At 35.0% G+C, this 10,593-nt stretch overlaps 1 pseudogene; it reads right to left on the reverse strand.

The window, feature by feature from the left end:
- Window positions 1–27: 27 nt before the first annotated feature.
- Window positions 28–10,295, reverse strand: LOC125660696 (uncharacterized; annotated as a pseudogene).
- Window positions 10,296–10,593: the final 298 nt, after the last annotated feature.

The following is a 10,593-nucleotide window of genomic DNA, read 5'->3' on the forward strand; positions in this document are numbered from 1 at the left end:
GTGAATAACTAGTGTCACTGTGTGTATTTGTTTTATTCAAGCTCAAGACATGCAAGAATTGTACATGTTTATTACTGTCAAATGGATGGTAAAAGAAAATGGTTTTTGAACATCTGCCTCAAGATCAAGTCAGTCATCAAATTCAATATCAATTTCAATGCAAGACCTTACAAACCAGGGTCCTATTTTTACAAGGCAAAGTATCAAGACATAAACTTGCTTGAAATTCTTAAAACATCGATATTATGCAGATATTTATGACATGCATGCCCTTGTAGTTTCTGCGTAGAAAAGCTGGCAAAATCAAATGTGCAAATTTCGGAGTCGACAAAATAGCAAAGTTGGTTTGTGCCTATAGTTTGGTAAATGCGTTGTCGAACGGATTTCTATCAATGACAAATTTTTTGCAGTGAAGTTTCCTATTTGGGTCATACACAAGAATATCATTTTGCATTAAATCCTGTAAAACTTTTTTCACATCACTCTGGTACGAAGGTAGATGATGAAAGCCCTTCTTTTGACGAACATTTGCAATTTCATCGAGATGTTTTACAAAATGGACTAAATGTGGGTATTCCTTAGAATGGAGAGTGATGCTATCCTTCGTCTGATTGCCAGTACAAGCTACTTTGCTGTCACGGTTCACCATTTCAAGGTATTCATCAAGGGCAATGTTGTTATTTTGTCCACCTTGAATATTGACAAATCTGTTTGCAACTAGCCGTTGTCTTTAATCTTCTGGGAGTACACCACTATTTGATGTTAAGGCTGTAAGCTGAACAGATCCTATCAGGTATTTGACTTTGTTCGTCTTGTTATATAGAGGCAGTTCATATTTAGCTGACCTGACTGCCCGCTCTCCATCTCCCATATCTACAGCTGTGTCCAAGTTTTTGTGAAGAATGACAAGCTTGAATACCATTACCAAGTAATCCTGGAGCTGATCTTTTTTCTTCTCTTTCAATTTTGACTGTTTTGGAGGGATTTGAACATCATGCTTCTTTTGTTCATGGGATTGGAGTGAGCCCACACATGCATAGGTCGCTTCACAAAAGTGACACTTCAAACGTTCATTTTCAAGCATTCTCGAAAGCCAGTAGTTCTCTGAGTGCTGTGGATCATCTAACACATCCCTTAATTCTTTACAAATGTCATTCTCATTTTCAAAGAACCATGTCTGCAAGATTTCACTGCACACCAAGTTTAACCATTCTACTTTAGCATTGTCTGACAATTCCTGGAATTCCTCTGGAAATGGGAGGTTAGAATCAACATCCGTCATGTCAAAATGATGAAGGAGAAAGAGCTGACAAATAGCATCAAACACGGTGTAGCACAGGAACTTATATGGGCGATATGAGTTCTTAACTTCACCCTTCACACCTCTATGATTCAGCAGATTCCTGTAGTAATAGAGAGTCCCAGCATCGTGTCCACTATCTGTGCTGAAAGTCATCTTGACTATGGCCTATAACATATATAAGATGGATTAAGTATCTAATGAATCAAGTTAATAAAATGGGAGGTATATGTCAGCAATATATACAAAAAGTACATTATGTATACAATGATGATTAATCATTTTGAATCTTGATTAAGGTGTACACATACCAATACCCACATCCATAGAGAAACAAACTTGTAAGAGGTTAAGAAAGATATAAGTGCCTGATTTCAAAATATGTTGTCTAATTTTTTTTTAATATGCAATTTACTCGGCATCCTGAAATTATTTCATCTCGTGGGCAATGAAATCTAGAAAAGACATTTCTTGTTCTGAATATCTAAGCTAAACTCTATCATTCAGCAACAGTTTAAAACAACATGTGTTCTTAAAACTTCAATGTCTAAAAAGCGAGTACACTGATGAAAGTCTTTACATAATCTATATATGTATTAACATTAAGCGATATGACTAATTTGGACCCATCCTAGAGTCAAAACCCTGGGGTTGCAAAATTCACCATTTTTTGTACATCCTTTTCTGCTATTCCTAAATATGCATTTAAACTTTATACGGTATCAGTAAACTGAAAGAAGTCCTTCAAATCATTATAATAATTTTGGCATCACCTTGAAACGAAACTCTTACTCCCTAGGATCATGAAATTTACAATTTTGGTGAAGGACTACTTGCTCATTCTAAATATCCATTTAGTTTCAATTTAGTACCAATAGCATTAAAGCGGATATCATTTATAAGTTTTGCACATATACACTATACATACCAAGTTTGACCCCACCCTGGACTCAGAACCTCTACCCCAGGGATCCAGAAAATTACAATTTTGGTAGAGGCCTTCCTGCTTTATATCACTATGCATTTAGTTTCATTTCTTAAAATATGCAAGTGTAAAGAGAAGATTTTTGAAAATTAGTCAACTTTTGCCCCGCCCCTAAGGCCCCAAAGAGTCCTTAAATTTACAATTTATGTCCCCATTGTCCTAAAGATGCTTCATACCAAATTTAAAAAGAATTGGAACAGTAGTTATCAGGAAGAACTTAAAAATGTTCAATTGTTAATGCATGACAAACGACGACAAACGACAACCAATTGCAATAAATAATAAAAATTGAATTTTAACAAGTACCTCTAAGAAATTCATCAATCTATGAAAATCTTCTATTTTGGAAATAAACCCTTCCAATTTCTCTTTTGGTGTTGCAGCATTCTTCATTGCATTTTGAGCTGATTGGACTCTTTCGTCAGTTAGTCTGTCTCCTATAATACATGCATTAATGGTTAAAACAGCATTTAATGTGTATTAGATAAGGTTCAATACCCTTTTGTCACAAAATAAAATTGTTTGAATTTGTAAAAATATTTAATCATTATCCATTACAATAATGTAAGTAAGTGATTAAAAAAACAACATACCCCCAAAAAACACAGGCTCAACAATTTCCCCATTCTTGTGTGGTATGAAGTCATTGGATAGCTTCTTCAAAAGAGCAATGAGTTCTTGGGTCTTGTTTTCATTACAGTCATATAATCCAAGTGGATACTGAAACACAAATGTATAAAAATGGTTACATGGGTATTCATATTATTCAATAAGTCAATCAGTGGAATTCTTTAAAAACATGCATATAATTAAATTAATGGTGAAATATATTCATGAATTTACAATTTCAGTACTGTAGAATGTAAATATTTACTTGGAATGTCATTTCCAGAGTAATGACTGTAAGGATGATCCAAATGCTTTGGATAAATAGTGTTAAACACTCTATGCAGCTGAGGATTATGCTCAATGATGGAGGTTGCAAATAAGAATGTCAATTCTTTCATCAGTTGTTTTTGATCAGCAATGGATGGTAGAAATTCACAAGCTTGTATCATCTCTCTTTCCTCTTTAGGAAGCTCCGGTAAAGGTGGGACTCTATCTTGAACCGCAATAACATTGAAGAGATGGAGTGACAGGGTTCCTCGGTCTGATGTCCTGTATGATGGTAATATATTCTTGTCCCAATTGTCCCCCCACTAATTGGTATTTCACATTCCCACTATCAGCCCATGAATCACGTAATTCTTTGACTTTCACATCTATCAATTCTTTCCAGGATTCTAACTTCCTGTGGATGATCTTGCGATGGACACTCAATCCAATGTTTGATAGTCGTTCAATGTCCTGTAAAACAATATACACATTTATCATTTCACCTGAGTAGCATGATTTTAACAGCAGTACAATAATGTTTTACACTAGGTCAGAATGGAACAATTGCTGTTACTGAGAATATTTTGAAACCTTAACGATGTGAACCCCTATTATAGACCCATCCTGACCATTGAAGAAAGTTGTACCAAGTTTGGTTGAAATTGGCCCAGTAGTTCTGGATAGCTCAAAATGAAAAAAGTTCTCAGACTGATAGACAACATATAACAGGCGATCAGAAAAGCTTAACTGATCCTCTGACTTTTGTGAGCTAAAAATCATTGAGTACTGGGAATTTGTTTTGCATCTCCACCCGAATATCTAGTATACATATAACATTGTTTATATCCTAAGTAACCATACCCTTTGAATGCATCCACCATGAGTTAACACAAGTGCAGTCATGTACTGGAAAAAGGACATTTCCTGGTTTCTTCCATGCAATGCAATGGCGGCAGATACCATAATGTGGATGAATCCCTTGCTTTCACTGGACAGCTCCTTATCACTAACTACTGCTGATAGTAATGTAAGAATTGTAGGGCACCTCCTTCGCAGTTCCTCTTTCATTTGCTCCCACTTAAATTGGAAGAAGTCTTTAAAGTTTTTACTCTGAAGAATGGATCCTGACCCCCTCTTACAAAGAGTCTGTGCTTCTTTCATAACTACTCTTGACACGCCATTTGTAACAACTTCTGGGTTAGATGAACAGAGGTGATTTACAATGGTCTGTTCAACATTGCTCCTGCCGACTATTGTTTTGCAAATACTTTTGTGAAGTTCAGAAGTTATGAGGGCTGTCTTTTTTCCACTTGGATAATGCACATATACCTTTAATATAAATATATAACAGAAATTAACTTTAATGGTAGCAGGAAATTAACCATATTAACAGCTGAGAACTTAATATTTACAAGAAAAATGTCATAATTTGCTTATATATATAAAATCTATCAACATGATCAATATTTACATGTTTTCTATCAGTTTAATATGGACAATAATCAAGTTTAGACAAATACTGAATACATACTGAAGTTCATTCAACGGTGTTGATATCTGTCAACAAAGCAAAGAATAAAATAAAGAACAAAACTATAAAGTCATGCAAAATAAAACAAAAATTTAAGCGAGAGACCCACAGGCTTTAACGGTCACATGAGTACTAACGCCCATACATAGAAAAAGATTTAATACATTTTCGCTAGAGAGGCTCAGAGCTACATTGCTCTACCCAAGGGCTTAGACTCGTAACCCAGGGTCCATGATTTTCACAATATGGGTAGCGATCTTCATGGACATCATAACCATGCATTTATTTTTTCTCACACTTCTGACTAGAGAAAAAGATTCTCTAAGATTTAATATATCTTTACAGTACTATATGGCCATATTGACCCCACCTAAGAGACTGAACCCCTTTCATACCAAAGGGCCATGAATTCCACAATTTTGGTAATGGCTTCAAGGACATCTTACCTATAGATGCATTTGGGTTTTCTGTGTGGGAGGAAATAAGTTTTGGCACAACCCATGAGGCCTTGGGGAAGCTAAGATAATAAATTTATCAGTTTACATTCCTCTTACCCTAAAGAAACTTCATACCAAAAATGGCAACAAATCAATTTGCCTAGTGGTTTTCAAGAAAAAAATTAAAATGTAAAATGTTTAACGGACAACGACAATAGTCCACCTAAGTCACTTGGACATCTGATTTACTAGCCTAATTATTGAGGAATTCTGACAAGTATTCAAATTAACAAGCCCCAATGGTGCATGCTTGTGACAAAGCACTAGACCAAATACATACTATACAGACCCCAGATCATCCGAACATCAATTCTTTTGAGCCTTGTAACTATTTCTGAATTATCTCATTTTCAGGTTTTAAGTATGACTTGAAGATAAACATTAATCTTTACTAAAGACAAATTCAATTAATAAATATGGCATACCTGTGCCAATGAAACATGCAAAACATAATGTATTAGAAATAACAATCAACAGTTCAACTGGTCAGTTTAATCAAATCATTGATTCTTCAAAACCATGCTTCAGTTTTAGACACATTTAATATTCCAGTCAATGGGTCGAATGAATATGAGTTACCGTACCTATACTGGATTCCTAAACTACATAAAAACCCTTACAAACAAAGATACATTGCTGGATCCAGTAAGTGCTCTACCAAGCCCCTATCTTTGCTCCTCACGAAAATGTTAACAGCTGTGAAGGAGAAACTTCAAACTTACTGTGCGACTACATCTGCCAGAAGTGGTGTTAATCAAATGTGGATTCTAAAAAATTCTAAAGAACTTTTAGTAAACTTGAAATCACAGAATTTTTCCCAAATCAATATCATTAAAACCTATGACTTTTCAACACTATACACGACCATTCCTCACGATAAATTAAAGACTAGACTTTTTGACATCATAGACAGTTGCTTCTTCAACAAAAACGGAAAACGGAAATATTCATATCTAGTGATCAGTCATTCAAAAACTTACTTTGTTAAACACCACTCTGATTCCACGCACAAGTACTCTGAAGTTGAAATAAAAAATATGCTAGAGTTCCTCATTGACAATATCTTCGTGGTCTTTGGTGATCAGGTCTTCCAACAGTCTGTTGGAATTCCCATGGGCACGAATTGTGCTCCTTTGTTAGCTGACCTGTTTTTATATTCATATGAAGCAGAATTTATTCAAAAACTTCTACGTGAGAAGAAAAAATCTCTCGCTGTGACCTTCAATTCGACTTTTAGATATATCGATGACGTTTTGTCTATTAACAATGATAGCTTTCATTCATATGTCGATTTGATATATCTCTGTGAGCTCGAAATAAAGGACACCACAGAGTCGTTCACTTCTGCTTCATACTTAGATATTTTATTGAAAGTAGACATTAACGGCAAACTAACAACTCAACTGTATGACAAACGGGATGATTTCAGCTTCTCCATCGTCAACTTCCCACATTTATGTAGCAATATTCCATTATCACCTGCATATGGTGTTTATATATCTCAACTGATTCGATATGCAAGAGCTTGTTCTGGGTATAGTCAGTTTTTAAATCGAGGTAAGCAAGTTGATGGTACAGGGATTTCAACATTCTCGATTGAAGTCAGCATTTCGCAAATTCTATGGTCGTTATAACGATCTAGTTCGTCAATACAACCTCGCATTGGGTCAAATGCTGTCTGACGTGTTTCATACCGATTGTTAAGCCGTTCTTGGCACACTGATTTTGACTGCGGATAACTCCGTTTACCTGATCAGGATATGGGGCTCACGGCGGGTGTGACCGGTCAACAGGGGATGCTTACTCCTCCTAGGCACCTGATCCCACCTCTGGTGTGTCCAGGGGTCCGTGTTTGCCCAACTATCTATTTTGTATTGCTTGTAGGAGTTATGAGATTGATCACTGTTCGTTATCTTCACCTTGCATTATCATGATTATCATAAATAGCTAGATCAGTGATGCAAAAAATATCTGACCAGCTTAGGCTTAAAATAAAAACTAAAGTGTTTCCGCTAACCTGATCGACCTAATGAATGATACTTCCTACCTGGTACAGTTAACAAATTGTTTAAGAGATTATTGAATATACATTGTTTTGGAGCTAATACTTATTACAGATGATCATGTAATTAATATATTTATTACAGCTTACCAAGTTGCAACAATAGTGAAAATTAAGTCCCTTGCAGGGCTTTCAACAAATTTAAAAGTAGGAGGCTGAAATGAAAAAGTAGAAGGCGATCCAATGCGAACGGTACAGCCGTATCGCACACCGAGCTATGCTCGGCGCCCTTACGGCCGGGGGCACTTAAATGCAGCTTTGAAATTGTCATTTTTTTGCCTGAAATTTTTGCTTTTGTCATGAATTTATTGTTTCATATGTGAAATTTTCTGTTCATGCAAAGACTTAAAAAATTCAACAGTGCAAAGTACTAATTTTGATGCAAAATGAAAAATAAAGTGCATCAAGATAACTACATGTAATTATTTTTTGCAATGCTGTATCAATTAAATTTTTGCTCACCCCAATATTTTTTTAAAATAAAACCCAAACAATCTTTATTACAAATTAATAAGTAACATTTAAATGACCTATAATTTTATTTTTCCACAAATACAAGTTAACAGCTACAGATTTGTAGGTAACATAGCGAATTTGTGCTGAAAAATTCTACTTTCGTTTTTATTTAATACCACGTGGGCATTTGCAAATTAAAAAGAATAGCAAGTCTGAAATCTTTCCTGATTAAATTCTGTTTTCGCTTTAAAATTGTTGATTGATATTATACTTGTGTCACTTTCACTTCTGGCCTTTTTAAAGCCGAAACTGAACAGGGTATTTGTTCTCTTCATTCCGTCAACATCATTGATTTTTACGTTCAGGACTTGTTGTTATCTTTCGGAACTTCTCGTCTGTGTTGTCACGAATTGGGTAAATCCGAGGCTTTCCGACTATTGCAATTGACATATTATTTTCTACACCAACAGACGACCAATCAGGTGCCGGTATTTACCTGAACTAAATTTAGCGCAAGTAAACACGTTTTTACATCCTGGTTGATACGGCCGCGATTTCTGAGTCTACTAAAGTGTGGAAGATGTTTAAAGTTTTATAAAAGTTTTTTTTCATTGGACATACATTTTTGTCACTAAAGTAGCCGGCACCTAATGTTACTATAGGCGGCGGAAATCCGCCGGCTACCGGCTACTTTTGAAAGCCCTGTCCAGGCATGTCAAATTGTATTAATCCTTTGCAATATGCACCAGCATCCTGCCTTTGCATAGAAATCGAGTGCAATATCCAGTCGTTACCTGTTTCAAAAAGTCCCCACCAAGAGAGCGCCGTGCTTTGTTCACAATTACATTAGCGCTGGCAGGCTGGAGTTGTACCAGCTTCACGGGCATTACCCTTCTAATAGGTACTAACAGTGGATCATCTGGTCGAACCCTCTTCACATCAGTATTTTCTTTAAATGGGCTCCTTATTTCTCTCTTTTCAATGAATCTTTTAGAGGGGGAAGGCACACAAACATTAAACCTATATGAGATTGAAGGTACATCATAAGATCAAGATTTTGTTTTATTATTAAAGCCACACATATTGAAACAAATGAAATATCTTTATGGCAATAATATGTTGAACAAAATCTGCATGAAAGTGATTCCCCCCCCCCCCTTCAACACACACATTTACTTAAGACTTTGATACTTATTGATTTAAAATCGATTAAATATGCAGTTATAAACGTATATGAACCTAGTGAGTTGTATTCTATCAACGAGTTTGGCTTGCCATTTTGAAGTTGGGGGAAAAAAGGTCACGGGGGTATTTATCGACTTTCTAAAGTGAGCAGGGTTATTTAAATGTGACTGACCTTTGCAGCGTGAGTTGAACAGATGCTTTAAAAGATTCCCTCATAGTTGCTGCTTCCTTTTCCAGTTTTAATACTCTTTCGGTACTTCTGAAACACTTCTGACACACACCTGTGTCAGTTGGATACACCACACTATCCGAAATTCCGCACACATCTTTCAAAACTTTCATTCGGTCCGTGGAAAGTCGGAGTTTTTTGTCCAGGTATTTGTTGATTTTAATGTTGCCATCAGTGTCAACAGATTTGCTCACAAATGAAAACCCACAGATAAGGCAACTGTTCCCCAGAGGATAGACTTTTCGTGGGGTAGTCCGAGTACTCCCATGTGTTCCAACTGGCGCTGCCATGTTTTTCTTTATTCGGAAGTTTAAACATTCGGAACTTTTCGAGGGGTGGGTGTAAATGTAGTCCGGGACATATGTCCCGGGACATATGTCCCGCGATGTCCGATATTGATGTTTGCCGATTTATCGTTATACGTTAGTTTTTCTTCAATTATCTTACTGAATGTGTTTTAAGACGATCGCCAAGAGTCTTCATTGTGAATTTGGTGTGTGGAAATTGCCTAATTATTTAATAAATGGCTTTTATTTTTTCTTCAGGGTGTAAAGGTAGTCCCGAAGATTTTACGAAGAAAACGCATTTCCGGTTTTTGTTTTTGCCTCGTTTAAGTACAAAGCACTTATAATCTTTAAGTATTGTGTCCTATTGATAATCATAATAGACTATTTTATCTGGTTATTTGAAATAATCTCACTAATCAATATATTAAACGGGTTTTTATATCCTTTTTTTCTCGGGACATCGCAGTTAAATGAGATACTAATGAGAGAATCGGACTGATATGAAAACATTAAATCCGAATTCATCTAAAGACTAATTTATTATTATTATTATTACTATCCAAAAGCAATGTTAGACGTTTAAATTAAATGTAATTTGTAATTCATATACAATATCGTGGAAAGATCAATAAAATTGATATTGGGGTTGTTAGCCTTAAGTTAATTAAACATGTAAAGTATGCCCAGCTCTTGCCACGTGGAGGCCACCCCTCTAAAGAGTCATAGTTTTATTAATTTGATATTTTGCTAAATCTGCACCGAATCATATATTTACTTTTTTCTGATGCTTTATTTTTAAAATGAAATATATTTATTATTAATTTAATATTTTGCTAATCTGCACCGAATCATATATTTACTTTTTTCTGATACTTTATTTTTAAAATGAAATATATATACTATTTATTTGATATTTTGCTAAATCTGCACCGAATCATATATTTACTTCTTTCTGATACTTTATTTTCAAAATGAAATATATAGATTTTTAATTTCGGCAATGTGATTAAAGAGTTTTCTTATGTTTATAAACAAACCAGTGAGATGTTAATTTTGTAATTTAAAGCATCTTAAAATTTAAAAAAGCAAGAAAATTTTGATCATTAAAGGTGGGAAAAAAATTAGTATTTTAGAATGAAATTATTTATGTTCTGCCTGTTTTAATTTAAAATTTCTTTAGCACTA

This window comes from Ostrea edulis, chromosome 8, assembly GCF_947568905.1.
Source record: "Ostrea edulis chromosome 8, xbOstEdul1.1, whole genome shotgun sequence".
Taxonomy (NCBI): Eukaryota; Metazoa; Mollusca; class Bivalvia; order Ostreida; family Ostreidae; genus Ostrea; species Ostrea edulis.